The following is a 13137-nucleotide window of genomic DNA, read 5'->3' on the forward strand; positions in this document are numbered from 1 at the left end:
GTCGGGCTCTTTTTTTCTCTCGTGTTTTTATTTCAGCTTCGGCACTCGGCCGGCAAACAAGAAGTTCTCGGATTGCACCTCGGAGAAGACAGCGCTGAGCGCAGAGAGAGCACAGACATGTGCTATCTTTGACTACGCTTCGTATTTATCTACGTCGGGCAGCGACGGAATTTCATTTCCTCTGACGTGGAAAATCTTGCAGGCTTATAGGTTTTTTGCTGAAGGGTGAGAAATAGGGGAGGGCTGCGTTTAGGCAGCGTTGATTCTTGGATGACAGCCGCTATCGCCATTTACGAAGGCAGCATAAGGCATTTTGTATTCAGCCGCGCACTCAAGGACCCGCAGAAGGACAAAAAAAAAAAAAAAAAAGAAATTGAGAGATCCGGTTCTGAATGGCAAACATTACTGTCCGCTTTCATTTATCTGCAGCACTTCCTTTTGGAGCCACACATTACTATGACTGTACCTTCGACCTTGTTTTTCGGCTTCGCGTTTGAAGCGTCTCCTCTGAGGCAGAGTCACTGGCAACAAGCGTGAGAAGGTGAAATTAAGCAATGATAGATCAAAAGGCATCGAGCGGTAGTGTACGTGAAAAAAGATGATGTTAGCTGTTTGAGATAAGTCACATTATCAACGTTTTTGTTGCGTTAGCTGTACAAAAGCATTAAAGGACTATGGCTGTACCAAAGATTGATCGATCTCAGAATGTTGCGGGCGTTAAAGTACAAAGTGGGAACGGCATTTTCTTTTGGTGACGAGTTTGGCCCTCCAGTCATAAAATGGTGGGCCGCAGATGTCTCCGCAGAGGACGGCACTGCAGCAGAGCTTTGGGTTGAGGCGTTAAAAGGCAGAGGCGACACTCTGGAAGGCCGGTGCAGAAGACGGCTGTTTGCTACCATCTTTCAGTAAAACACAATTTCTTATTTATTCGCCCAATACCGCGCTTTACACAGGGGTTGATATTCATTACTATCATTTATAATAACTAAAATATAGCGAAGACATATACAAGAATGCCGTAAAAGCCGAGCTGCAGCTAAAACGAAAACGCTTTAGTAACAAAAATAAACTAAAGTACACGTAATCAGGCGGTTTTGAAAGATTGTTTGATTTGGTTTACACGATTAATAGTCCCGAAACGAAATAGGCTACAGATGTCGCCGTAGAATCAAGAAGGACGAACATTGGCCGCAACTGTAGATGACATAATCAAAATTCCTGTCCAAGATAGATGTGCAGGGAAGAAAAAGTATATCTTTATTATATAATTACAAAGTGTGCGACGTATACAACTGAGAGTTCTATTTAAATATGAGCCAAAGTGTAGTCGATATAAGCCTGTGAAGAAAGATTAGCCGGAAGACAAGCGTCATTCATTTAAATCAGCCGATGCGTTCTAGAATTATTTAATTTCTATAGTGTATTTAATGACATCATGCTATACCAAGCGTTAAATCACACCATCCTGGACTACTTAGGCCTAATACGCATCAGACACATAGCCCTATTTTTATTTATATGCTGATCGCCTTGTAAAAAAAAAAAAAAAAAAAGCATACAGTGTGTAATAATGCTTGACGTGCGATATACCTCGCAGTCATTCGCGATAAGTCAAAATGTTAGCGTTGTGCCAGTGTGTATGCCACTTATGCTCATAATTATGTAGGCCTAAAAACGTAACATTGAGGGACCTCGGAGCTTCCAAATTCGTATGAGGAGCGAACCTCGTCGACTGGAACACCGTGAAGAACGTTATGGAGACACTCTTTAACCTAACTGGTCATTTTTTCTTCTGTACCTTTTTTTTTTCGAAATTAAATGTCCATCAGAAATGCCCTGAAATGCTTTAAATAACTACTAACAAGAGCTGCCTTGAAGCTGGTACCGTTTCAATCTTATCCCAATATTAGCAATGGGCGCCTATTGTTAGAAGCGGGCACTCTTTCGTTATATTTAGGAATGTTACTGACATACTGGTAATCATCTTAGGGCACTTAAGTGATTGACATCATGTATTGTGAAAAAGAGCGGCACCAGACTCAGATAAAAAGGCAGGCCGCATCTTTGCAGGCGCGATAATCTAAATTTATTTTTTTCTCCACAGTTTAGGGCATTGAAGCATGCCCACATTCAATGATTAATACTTACCAGTACAGCATCACCATCACCGCCATCATCGGCACGCAGAAAAGACGCATCTGCGACGGTAATAATAATAATAATAATAATAATAATAATAATAATAATAATAATAATAATAATAATAATAATAATAATAATAATAATAATAATAATAATAATAATAATAATAATAATAATAATAAATAATAATAATAATAATAATAATAATAATAATAATAATAATAATAATAATAATAATAATAATAATAATAATAATAGGGAAGGGAGCAAAATGGGAGTGAACTGGAAAGAGAGAATCAACAGTCGTAGTGGAGTGAAGTGCTTCGGAGTCACCTGGGGATCTTTAACGTGCAATGAGATCGCACAGCACACGGACGGTGTCAGTGCACGTTAAAGATCCCCAGGTAGTCGAAATTACTCCGCAGCCCTCCACTACGACCGATAATCAATTCTTTTTTCCAATGCGTGCCGCTCGTGCTGTGAGCATTCGGCTCTCACTGGGCGATCTACTCGGGCAATGTTGGTTCAAGTCGTCTCGAAGCGCTTCCAAGTGAATATAACAATTTATATGCGGAACTGCGTTCCTGAAAAAAAATTGATGAGAAGTCGGTACTCTCCCTTCTATCTTTAATATCCGCTAGTATCCACTGGCACACTAATAATCGCAACACTCACGCATCAAGTAGTTGCTTTTCATCTTTTCATATTAACCTTTTTCCGCCTTTAAATATACCTTAATATACTTTCTAAAGCGCCGTTTTTTGATGCGGCCTAAAGCTAGAGTGCCTGATTCGTGACTCAATCAATGGTCAGAGGTTCAATTCCACACTATTGATCGCCATTCACATTAAAGCGACGTCACTACATATTGTCACGGTGTGAAGTCTCTTATCCGAAGTCACCGCGGAACACAGGAGTTACAGAAGTCACAGTGCGGCAGGAATACTAGCAGGCCCGCTTCAACAGAAGAACTTCAGTTTCTTCGCCTCGAGGAGATGAACGTCGGTTTCTTCGCCTCGAGGAGGCACACGCTCGCGATCAGCGCAGAGGGAAGATAAAGAATGCAGCGTGTCATTGCCCCCCCCCCCCGGGTACAAGAAGCATCGCCCCGATGCTGGAAGTGTGGGTAGAGATAAAAACAAACAAACAAAACAACCATTGCACGAAGGGCAGTTGCTCGCGCACAGAAAGAGTCAACACTATCGGTCGTAATACGGTTTCAGGCGGACCACGTGGACCACGTCCGGGAGCGTGGAGCGTCGGGACTTTTTAAATCCATCAGGAACAACCTCATACTTTAGGTCCCCAACTTGGCTTACCACTTTGTACGGGCCAAAGTAACGACACAGCAGTTTCTCGCTGAGGCCTCGTCGACGTACAGGAAACCAAACCCAGACACGGTCTCCAGCTGTGTACCGGGCGTCACGGTGTCGGAGTTCGTATCGTTGGGCATCGCGGCGTTGCTGATTCTGAATTCGCAGCCTGGCCAGCTGACGGGCCTCTTCGGCAAGGTGCAGAAAGGTGTGAACATCTGCTTGTTGGTTGCCGTCGTCTAGATGTGGTAACATGGCATCAAGCATTGTGGTCACTTCACGGCCATGGACCAGACGGAAAGGTGTCATGTTCGTTGTTTCCTGGACCGCTGTATTGTATGCAAAGGTAACGTACGGGAGCACTTCATCCCACGTTTTGTGCTCTACGTCGACGTACATTGAGAGCATGTCAGCGAGTGTTTTTTTTTTCAAGCGTTCGGTCAAGCCGTTCGTTTGAAGATGGTAAGGTGTCGCCTTCCTGTGTTCAGTATGACTGTGAATTAAAATCTGCTGCAGCAATTCGGCTGTCAATGCGGCTCCTCTGTCAGTAATCAAAATCTCCGGTGCGCCATGGCGCAGGACAACGCAATTGATGAAAAACTTTGCAACCTCTAATGCAGTACCGTTGGGTAGAGCGGAGGTTTCCGCGTATCGTGTAAGGTAATCCGTAGCAATAATGACCCACCGGTTACCGGAGTGTGAAAGGGGAAATGGTCCCAGCATGTCCATGCCAATCTGCTGGAAAGGCCTCGATGGTGGGTCTATTGGCTTCAAGAGTCCGGTGGGCTTAGTCGGCGGCACCTTACGACGCTGACAGTTGCGACACGTTTTCACATAGTGTGAAACGTCTGAGTTAAGTCGAGGCCAGTAGTACTTTTCCTTGAGCCTTGCAAGCGTGCGGGTGACTCCCAAATGTCCACAGGTTGGCTCATCGTGGCAAGCTTGTAAGATTTCATCACGTAGACACATAGGTACAACAATCAGGTACGTCGTTTGGCTGGCGGAAAAGTTTTTCTTCATGAGGACACCATTGCGCACACATAACGATGACAGAGCACGCTTGAAAGCTCTCGGAGCGGTTGTACATGCACCGTTTAGATAGTCCATGATGTGCCGAAGTTCAGGATCTGCAGATTGTCTTTCAGCGAGGCACTCTGTGCTGATGGCATTTAACAGTATGGCGTCATCAGGAATTTCATCTGCGGGGGGATCTACAGGGGCACGTGAGAGGCAGTCGGCGTCCGAATGCTGACGGCCAGATTTGTACGTGACAGTTATGTCGAATTCCTGTAATCGTAGACTCCATCTTACAAGACGGGTTGAAGGGTCCTTTAGGGTTGCAAGCCAACATAGGGCATGGTGGTCAGTCACTAACTTGAATGGTTTCCCGTAAAGGTATGGCCGGAATTTCGACGTCGCCCACACAATGGCTAGACATTCTTTCTCTGTTGCAGAATAGTTCGATTCGGCTTTAGATAGACAGCGACTGGCGTAAGCGATTACACGTTCTTGGCCACCCTGGATTTGAACTAGAACGGCGCCCAGGCCTATGTTGCTTGCATCGGTGTGAAGCTCCGTGTCGGCGTTTTCGTCGAAGTGAGCCAATATGGGAGGTGTTTGTAGGCGGCGTTGAAGCTCTTTGAATGCTTGTTCCTGTGGTGCGTCCCAAGTGAAAGGCGTGTCTATCTTTGTCAGACGTGTTAGGGGCTCGGCGAGTCGAGCGAAATCTTTGACGTAGCGCCGGTAGTAGGCACATCAGCCAAGAAATCGTCGAAAAGCTTTCTGGTCTTGGGGCGGAGGGAAGTAGGCAATAGCTGTGGTTTTCTCTGGATCCGGCAGGACACCAGCGTGGCTTACGACGTGCCCCAAGAACTTGAGCTCCATATAAGCAAAATGACACTTCTCGTTCTTTAGCGTAAGGCCAGAGGATGTTATGGCTTGCAAAACAGTCTCAAGGCGCCGAAGGTGCTCCTCGAACGTTGGAGCGAAGACCACAACGTCGTCAAGGTAAACGAGACATGTCTGTCACTTGAGATCTGCAAGTACGGTGTCCATAAGCCGTTGGAAAGTAGCCGGCGCAGAGCAGAGACCAAAGGGCATAGCCTTGAACGCGTAGAGCCCATCCGGAGTAATAAACGCCGTTTTCTCGCGGTCCCTCTCATCTACCTCTATTTGCCAGTATCCGGATTTCAAGCCCATTGAAGAGAAATATTTCGCGGAGCAGAGTCGATCCAGAGCATCGTCGATGCGTGGCAGGGAATAGACGTCTTTCTTTGTAACTTTGTTTAGCCGGCGGTAATCCACACAAAACCTCAGCGTACCATCCTTTTTCTTCACAAGAACGACAGGTGCAGCCCATGGACTCCGCGAGGGCTGGATGACATCGTCGCGAAGCATCTCTTTCACTTGGCGAGTGATTGCGGCGCGTTCAGTCGGAGACACTCGGTAAGGTGACTGTCTGAGAGGTGGCACGGTATCATCCGTAATAATGCGATGCTTGGCGAGATCGGTTCTGCCAACACGTGAAGAGTTGGAGAAGGTCACCCGATAGCGCTGGAGGAGCTGGTTCACTTGGCGATGCTGCAGTTGAGAAAGCGCAGGGTTAATGTCGAAGTGTAAATCGGTGGTAGGCCTCTCCATATCGGTCAATGACAGCATCGCAAGTCCAGAGGCTTTTTGAACATGCGTAATACCGCAAATATGGGCCACTACAGTCCCCGTGCTTAAATGCTGGTGCTCACCGCCAAAAATTTGTGAGTAGGACATCTGCTTTGCCGTCTTCGAGGCGAACGACTCCTCTGGCTACAGTAAGACTGCGTTCGAAAAGTAAGATCTGTTTGCTCTCCACGACACCTTCAAAGTTTCGCAGTGTATTCGAAGCCACAGACGTCATCACACTGGAACGGGGCGGAATAGTGACGTGATCATCAAGGATGTGCAGTGCTGTCGGTCGCTCTGAAGCACTGTGTATTGCGTTCTCAGTCGATAAGGTCACTGACTTAGTCTGCAGGTTGATAACGGCTCCATTCTCTGCTAAGAAATCCATGCCAAGGATGACGTCGCGGGAACACTGGACAAGTACGACGAAGGTTGCTAAGTACGTTTCTTCTTGCACTGTTACCCTAGAAGTGCAGGTACCGGTCGGCGTTATCAAGTGGCCTCCGGCAGTACGAATTTGTGGGCCTGTCCAGGGTGTAGTCACTTTTTTCAGAGTGGCGGCGAAAGGCCCACTCATCACAGAATAATCGGCGCCGGTATCCACAAGCGCTGTCACGTCGGTTCCGTCCACTGAAATGTTCAGGTCGGCGGTTACGGCTGTGGTGTTGCCGGAACGTCGCGGGGTCCGGTCACGGCTGCGGTGTGGTACTAGCTGATTTCGTGTCGTCGGAGAACTGGAGCGCCGAGGCAGCGGATCATTGTGGGGCGCGTCGTGTCGTCGTGAAATGAAGTGACCATCCGGTTGCAGCGGTGGAGGAGCTTGAGAATTTCGCCGATGACCAACCTTCCCTCCAAAGGTTGCCGCGTCTAGTTTTCCCGATGGGGGCTAGGGGAGCGGGCCCGCGTCAGGCCGGCATTACCACGTGTCTGCGAGGAGTATTGGCGCGGTGAAAGCGACCGCGAGTAGTCATAGGGCGTTCCGGATGATTCAGCCAAGTACGCATCGATGGCAGGGGGCCGTTCACCACGCTGCGGCTTTCGCGCGTCGGCGCTAAATCCCGGCAGACCAATTCGTCGGTAATAGCAATCGCGGAACAGGTGACCAGCTTCACCACAGTGGAAGCACAGCGGGCGATTATCGCGAGTGCGCCAGACGTCGCTTTTGCGTGGACGCACCTGAGAAATTCGAGCGGGAGGTGCTTGACGAGTGGATGCAGGGGCTGCTTGGTGCTGACTGGGAGGTGGATGCTGACTGGGAGGTGGACAGGCACGACGAGTGACTGCGGCGTAGGTCATGGCCTGTGGTGGCATTGGCGGGAGCGGTTCGGGTGGATTGAGTGCCTGGTTGACCTCTTCCCGAACCATCTGAGAAAGGGTGGATACTTGAGGTGGTGCTGCCGTCGGAAATAGTTTCTGCAGCTCCTCGCGTACGACGGCCCGTATGGTCTCGCGGAGCACGTCAGTGCTACCAGTGTCCGCGATGGCGGCAGCAATAGGGATGGACGGCCGCTCGTAGTGCTTAGATCGCATCTCTAGAGCCCTCTCAATGGTAATGGCCTCGGATACAAATTCCCCGATGGTCTTGAGGGGACATCGCACTAATCCAACGAAGATCTGTTCCTTAATTCCTATCATGAGATAGCGAAGTTTTTTTTCTTGGGACATGTTTGGATCAGCGCGACGGAATAGCCTCGTCATGTCCTCGAAGTAAACGAGGATGCTCTCGTTAGGGAGCTGAACTCTCGTCTGTAGGAGCAGCTCGGCGCGTTCTTTGCGAAAAACGGTGGTGAAAGCTTGCAGGAACTGGTCCTTGAAGGAACTCCACGTTGTGATGGTAGTCTCATGATTTTCAAACCATGTACGAGCTGCACCGTCGAGCGAAAAAAATACATGCTGCAGTTTCTGGTCGTCGCCCCAGCGATCGTACTGGGCTACTCGCTCAAATTTATCTAGCCAGTCTTCCGGGTCGTCGCCGGGAAAGGCTTGGAAGATGGGTATCTCCCGCGGCTGCTGCAACACGAAGGAGGGGGCAGTGGTGTCTACGTGCGTCATTGCGGGTGGTTGTGTTGTCTCCGAAGGTGGTGCTGGAGAAGATGGTGGCGGCCTCGCAGTACGAGAAAATTGTAGAGGCGCGAATTTGGGATCAAGACCTCGATGCCGTCGGCTACTCTGATGGGTAGGCGCAATCTCGATGGTAGGAGATCCTTGAGGGCTGGAGTCTCGGCTGGTTGGAGGTGTTCGGAGCATGGGTTGCGTTACCCAGCAGCTCCACCAGATGTCAGGGTGTGAAGTCTCTGATCAGAAGTCACCGCGGAACACAGGAGTTACAGAAGTCACAGTGCGGCAGGAAAACTAGCAGGCCCGCTTCAACAGAAGAACTTCAGTTTTTTCGCCTCGAGGAGATGAACGTCGGTTTCTTCGCCTCGAGGAGGCACACGCTCGCGATCAGTGCAGAGGGAAGATAAAGAATGCAGCGTGTCAATATAACGTCCGAACTAGGCCACGAGCCTTCTCTAGCAGTCGCAACATTCTGATTCACAACGCCGACAAACGACGGGTTTTCCGCCGAACTTAGTCCTTGACGTTGTCATCATAAACAATATTGTTGCGAGTGGTGGTTTGTTAATGAGAAAGTATTAGATGGCTATATTCACGTAATTGTGTCCGCGAATCGGTCACCGGAAGTTGGCATGTGGTGCTGTCATCAGTCATATGATGGCAAATCGTGGAGTCATGACATTATTAAGCCCAGTGTCATTGCCATAGTAATAAGTCTTGTGTTGGCATGGGGCACGTGGCTTCTTAAGTCCATGACGTCATAAGGTGTGTGACGTCACTACCGATGACGTCAGTGGTTTTATGACGCCACTGAGACATTGTAATAGTTATGTCATGTCATTTGTCATGTGCGTCAGTAAGTCGATGTCATAAGGTATCTGACGTCACTGCCAATGAAATCAGCGGTTTAATGACGCCACGCAGCCAACCGATAAGAAAGCTGCGTCAAACGTTCTACCATGAATGCCGCGAGATCGTCGAGAGGTAGATGGGAGGTCGAAGAGTGGCGGCGGGATCTTTACATAGTGAGTAAGTAGATGCAGAAAACCGTCGAATGGCAGTCAACAATGTCGCGGCATGCAGCAATGATGCTTTCGCATTCTCCCAGAGCAGTTTTACAGTGACCTCAAATTTCGCACCACAGAGCAGGCGACTCAAGTTAGCAGGCTATGCCCGAGGTCAGAGAACAAGCCGCCACCGACGTGATTCCTCTTGTCCTCCCCGTGGGCGTAACTTTAGATCGTCACGAATACGGATAAGGTCGCTAGTGTCAGCTCGGCTTCTGTAGTTTCAAAGAACGGTATGTAAAAATCACGAATTCGCAGTTGCTCGCGTATCCGTAATGTGTTCTTTGAAGTCGAGCTACTTTTTTAGGGCGCAGCTCTTAGGCGTCTGTTCCAGGATTCCGCATCGCCGACGTTGACGTAACCAGCCGCCTAGCTGTCAGCACTGGCAGGTAGTAGCATAGCAAAACGCCAGCTGCCACGCGTCTTGCAGATGGCAGAGTGAGGAAATGGCAACCCCCCTCTCTATATTTGGAGGGAGGGATAGAATGGTTGTTGTGGCTTCTGGAGCGAATAATTGAGCAGCAGGAATGAGACTGCCACGAGAAGAACCAGGAAGCAGGCCACCCCTCCTGAGTAGCCAGCGACGCCTCTCCACCGTTGTGGCGAGAGAGGATTGCGGTCGATTTGCGTCGCTTGACACTTAATATTAAAACTACAGAGTAAAGGCTTCCATTGAGTGGAAAGCACTGCAATAGGGTTTAGTCGGCATTGTGAGGTAAACGTCCCGAGCATGTCCCTGGCACATTGGAGTCGACTGGTCAAACGGATTAGATATGGATATAGAAGTGGTATATCTATGCCACCTCCACGCCTGCGATCCGAAGCTGCCATTGCGGCAGCATATATATCCCACCTCCACATCCAGATCCAGTCCATGCGACCTGACAATTCCTACGTGCCAGGGGCATGCTCGGGACTAATTCATATATAGACGCGAATATTATGCGCGCGCGCGCCTGTGTGTGTGTGTGTGTGTGTGTGTGTGTGTGTGTGTGTGTGTGTGTGTGTGTGTGTGTGTGTGTGTGTGTGTGTGTGTGTGTGTGTGTGTGTGTGTGTGTGTGTGTGTGTGTGTGTGTGTGTGCGTGCGTGTGCGTGTGCGTGTGCGTGCGCGTGCGCGTGCGCGTGGTCGTATGCGCGTGTGTGTGTGTGTGTGTGTGTGTGTGTGTGTGTGTGTGTGTGTGTGTGTGTGTGTGTGTGTGTGTGTGTGTGTGTGTGTGTGTGTGTGTGTGTGTGTGTGTGTGTGTGTGTGTGTGTGTGTGTGTGTGTGTGTGTGTGTGTGTGTGTGTGTGTGTGTGTGTGTGTGTGTGTGTGTGTGTGTGCGTGCGCACGTGCGTGCACAGTGACTAAGTAAGTAGGAAAGCGCAAATACTCGAACGTGGATCTGCAAGTTTAGCTGTAGGCGGGAGCCAATAGCACGGACGAGTCATACCGTAAAAATTGTGACGCGGTGTTCAAGAGCCCCTAATTTTTCTGCTGCTAAATATGCTTGCGAAAAAGAGAGCTGCGTTCACGTCGCCGGCATAGGCAAAGTCAACGAGGCATCGCTGCGGCACCGGCAGAATACGATGCGTTGAGTGATGGTTATGTAAGAAAATATAGCGAAGGCTCTAACTCCTACATATATAGATATATGTTTCTCTCAAATATTATTCCTCGGCAATTAGCAAATACAAATAGCCTGTTGCGCTAGCGTCAAATTTTACATTAATGCAGAGTAGCGTAATCGTCGGGCATAATTTTTAAGATCACAATCCGCCTGCCAGGACCTGCATTCATTTGATCCCTTAGCAGTTCAGAGGCACGTTCAAACGGATTAGTTAAAGGGAGCTTCTCGTATCGGGTGGTAGCGTATTGTGTCATACCCCTAAAAGGGGAGCCTAACTGTCCCCCGTAATTTTCCTCGACCACTGTTAGAACAGAGAATGAATCATTTCTCAATTTCTCTTCGAGAAATTTCATAATTTCAGACACCGTTTGTTGTAGACAGATAACAGCTTCCCGTAAATCATATATTTTGTGCATTTAATGCCCTGAAAAGCATTATAGAAAGGCGCATTTTGCCTGCTTCGAAACCACTGCCCGTTAATGTTCTTAATTACTTTATGCAAAAAAAAAAAAAAACATATGCACGTCCCTCTATTTCCTACATAAAAAAATAAAGCGACCCTGGCCTTTACAATGAAATGGCGGGATGGAGCATGACAAAGAGATTATCTCAAAGCAGCAGTTTCTTGAAAAGGGGTTTTCTTTGCCGACTGACGGTAAGATTTGCTTGCTGTTTAATATTAGAGCTCATTTACTTCCCCCAGGAACAGGAGGCGGCCCGTCTTGACGTGGCGGACGTAGAACAAGAAAGGATGATCGACTGTAAACGCCAGTGGCGGCGGCGACGGCTGGTAATTGGTGGATATGGACCCAAATGAAGCGCCAGTCACTGCAGCAGCCATTGTGCCTTCTTCATTGACCTCGGCGGCAGCCTTGTGCAAAACGCCCGACAGATGAACGGCGGCGGTCTCACTGATTCCCTTGAAGTCACCCGACTCACCAAACACGTCGCTGAGTCCGAGAGCCCGCGCTGCTGAGACGAGGTTGTACCGGGCCTGCAGGCTGAATTTCGGCAGCTGCAGCTTTACATCGGTGAACACCGCGTATTCGCTGATGTTGCGCAGAAGGTCAAGGTTCAGCTGATTCCTGAGTCTTGGCACGCCTGCCTTGTCGTCCGGTAGAACGACAACCATGGCCAGTTCTTCGCCGTGGTAAGGAATTTCAAGAGCGCTTGCACCTTGGTTGTCGATCCTGTAATACCTGAATTGATTATGAACGTGCATGGCTGGTCTGGTGACTTCAGACGCTCCGAAGTTGAAGAATCGCTCAGGTTTCGTGTGGTTTCGATTAAACTTGGTCACCCAGACTCCCTTGAAGTAAGCGGCGTTAAGCAGGAGTAATAAGGAGTCTAGACGTTGCCCTTGGGTGAGCAGGTTTGTAATCTTGCTTCGCGTCTTCTCGCGGACCCAAGCATTCACTTCGGAAGCCACGGCAGGCCCGAAGTCCACCGACCTGAGCTCAGCTCCAAATACCTCCTGCAGCTCCTCCTTGTATGCCTCCAACACCTGGACGTCGTCCCTGATTAAGACCAGGTTGGCTAGGTCCAAAGGGACATTCGGAGCTCTGGTGAGGTCCAGGAGTTTCTTGTAGGCGGTCAGGACGGACGACCTGTCGGTGAGGCCCACTGCGCTGTGGCCGAGTGCCGATCCGAGCTCCGCTTCAGAGCTGCCTCTCGCTCCAGCGTATGCCATACCGAAGGTGATAGCGATGCTTGTCGGGGAAAAGAACACGTTTTTCGGAGGGTCTTCTTCGCGAGCCAGCTCCTTCAGCAGGTTGATGCCGAATTGGTTGTGAGCCCTGGCGAGTAGGACATCGTCGCTTTCTTCCGCGTGACATGCAGCCAAAAGGCACAGCAGAACGATCGTGGCGAGCATTTCGGTTCCTCTAAAAGCAGTTGGGCCAACGAGACGGACTTTTAAGGCTCGCGCATGTTGTTTTGTGTTTGTGCATTCCGGTTTGCCACGTAAACACTCTTCATAACGTATGGTAAGCAGTGCTTCATCTATATGCAAGGAACCGGTTGTTGTTTACTGGGGATTGCGAGTTCTTACTTAACGCTGATAGGGTCAATGCAAAATTCTGCCCAACCGTCGAGCTAGTTATACACGCCACCAAGAGATCAACAAAAGAGTGCAAACAGGTCTCGCAGGAAAGCAACTTCGAAGGCTCTTTATGCTTGTTCTACAAGGACCGATTTCCCACGGGTCGATGAACGCTGACACAGGTTAGATAATCATGGCGCTGAAATCAAGAAAGAAATTACCTGGGCGATTTTGGAAGAACCAGTTTGCTGT

At 49.1% G+C, this 13137-nt stretch overlaps 1 pseudogene; it reads right to left on the bottom strand.

Annotated features, from left to right (window-relative positions):
- Positions 1 to 11467: 11467 nt before the first annotated feature.
- On the bottom strand, positions 11468 to 12717 carry LOC146191016 (iripin-2 pseudogene; annotated as a pseudogene).
- Positions 12718 to 13137: the final 420 nt, after the last annotated feature.

Source organism: Amblyomma maculatum, chromosome 4 (genome assembly GCF_055883805.1).
Source record: "Amblyomma maculatum isolate TAMU_Amacu chromosome 4, ASM5588380v1, whole genome shotgun sequence".
Taxonomy (NCBI): domain Eukaryota; kingdom Metazoa; phylum Arthropoda; class Arachnida; order Ixodida; family Ixodidae; genus Amblyomma; species Amblyomma maculatum.